General features: G+C 42.6%; 1 protein-coding gene across 1 annotated transcript in view; it reads right to left on the reverse strand.

Moving 5' to 3' along the window:
• The window catches only part of LOC116381815 (metabotropic glutamate receptor 7-like), a 7,714-nt gene that overhangs the window by 3,228 nt on the left and 2,165 nt on the right, over window positions 1-2,321 (reverse strand). The gene's annotated exons all lie outside the window — the stretch shown is intronic.

The raw sequence follows: 2,321 nt of genomic DNA on the forward strand, positions 1-2,321 counted from the left end.
TAAACCAGAGAGTAAACCAGAGAATAAACCAGAGAGTAAACCAATCTACGCCGATCTACAACATGATTCTCCCTCGAAAAAAACAAACCAGCTCTCAGAATCACAAGGTTGAGGCTCGTGCTGGTTCGTTGCGGCGATAATAAAATAAGACCCTCAGATGTTAAATGAGCAGGAAGAACGGGCGTCATGTGTTCGCTTCAGTTATGACCGCCTCCCTATCTCCCCCTGCAGCTGGACCTCCCTCCCCTCCACCCCCCTCCCTCTACTGGTCACCACTTGGCCATCGGTGTTCATCCAGTGACAAATGGCTTCGAGCCAAAAGTCCATCATCAATCACGGCGAGGAGATAAAAATGAAAATGGCATAATATGCATATTAAGGGCTGAAAGTGTCACCAAACCTCTCTGACTTTGTCACAATGTGTCTTCTTCATGCAGAGAGAAGTCGTTAGAGTCAGACCCGACTGTCCAATCAGGACCGTGTGTGCGTCACACTGACAACAGGCTCAACTTATTGGATAGGCAGAAATAAAGTGTCATATTTTGACAGTCATTTACATCCACTGATATGACGAGGGGCCTCAGGTTTGGATTTGAGTGGATTTGCAGTAAAACATGTCTTTTCTCTTGAGGGACATGTTATTTGACTCTTCTGCTCCACTACATTACTACTTTTTAAATTAAATCCAACTGAAAAAAATATGTTTTGATCCATTTGTTGCAATTAAATCACAGCAAAATCTGTTTATTTTGGGTTCATACAGCCGTAGTAAGATACAATGAATAAAGATCAGTGAAATTCGCTTTGTATTTGTACAAAGTATAAAGTACACATTTGACACCCTTTTAGCTTATTTTTCGTATTTACTTTAAGAACTACGTTTAATATGCTACCACACATGACCCCCTTTGTTAATCGGGGGCATCTTCCCCGACGTACATGTGGAATATTTGAACACAATAGACACGTTGTTTTGGAAATATTATATCATATGCACTCTGCTATATTAGCTGTTTCAAAAACAAAGAATCAGTTTCCGGTGAATTTGTCCATCGACATCCCAAGCTGCCACACTTCTCCACCCATTCCTCAAAAAGGCATTTGAAGGTAGTGTCACATGTGTGTGAGAAAGGCTAATCTCCAAAGAAATAAATGTAGCAGAGGGATTTCACTGCTGCAGGCACCCGGGGCCACGCTCAGAAAAGAGGGAGAGAGTACCGCTTGTAAGGATTGTTTCCAAGAGCAGCCGGGGCTATACGAGTTTTAAGAGAGATATAGAAGCCTTTGTTGTATCAGGAATCAGCTTTTGGAGAAAAGGCACGAGAGGCCTTATGAGAGCAGAATCAGAAGAGATTTTGGCCTTTGAAGAGACCGGCCGAAGCCAGAAGAGCGACGAGAGATAGAGGCCTTTGTCGTCGGCGGGTGGGGGGGTGAAGCCATCGTAAGTGACAGGGCTATTACATTGTGGTGAAAGGGGGGAGAAATGGAGTGAGAAACGAGGGGGGAGTGGACAGATGGCTTTGTGGGTCTGCAGGGAGTCACGACTGAGCTGCAGTCTGCCAACGCTGCTCCGGTACTGCTGTGTCTCCTCTACCGTGAACGGACTCTAAATAGTGAATCATGCTGAGGTCCAGAGTCTAAGGGAGACCCCCCTCCACACACACACCAACAAGCAGGACTGACTGACGAGCCGTAATCATTCAGATCCCAGAGGTGGGTTTTATTGGTGAGCCTACTGAATTTAAATACACCAATAAACGAGGATAGGTGGCATTTGGATGTCAGTATTAAGCATCATAAGCCTACTAACACTTATGATGATTAAAAAAACATAAATTGCAGGTGTGGATTGTTGTCATCCACACCTGTTATAGCCTGTGACTATTATTATAATACATATACAGTACATGCCATTAAACAGCTAAAGAAGAGGACACAACGAGATGCATTAAAAGAGCTACTGTCAAAGCTTGAACAATGGAAAACCATGTCGAGGACACAATGGGAATAAGACTTTGAAAATGCTCATAAAGAACCCAGATGCATAGAAACACTAGTTTCTAGTAAATGCATGATTAGTGAAAAACTAAAAGCTACACAAACCTGAGGTTGGTAACAAATTCAATACTTTTACTCTTATTCAAGTAGTTATTTTTGATGATTCCTTGAAGTTTTACTTGAGGACTTTTGCAAAATAAGTACTTTTACTTGAGTACAGTTGTTGGTTATACCACTGATTCAGACAGCTTTATGGACAGAGCATCGCTAAGAGCTGGCTAACAATGTTAAGAGTTGATTAACATCGCTAACACTCGGCTAAC

Source organism: Anarrhichthys ocellatus, unplaced genomic scaffold (assembly GCF_004355925.1).
Source record: "Anarrhichthys ocellatus isolate YVR2014 unplaced genomic scaffold, GSC_Weel_1.0 scaffold1, whole genome shotgun sequence".
NCBI classification, from domain to species: domain Eukaryota; kingdom Metazoa; phylum Chordata; class Actinopteri; order Perciformes; family Anarhichadidae; genus Anarrhichthys; species Anarrhichthys ocellatus.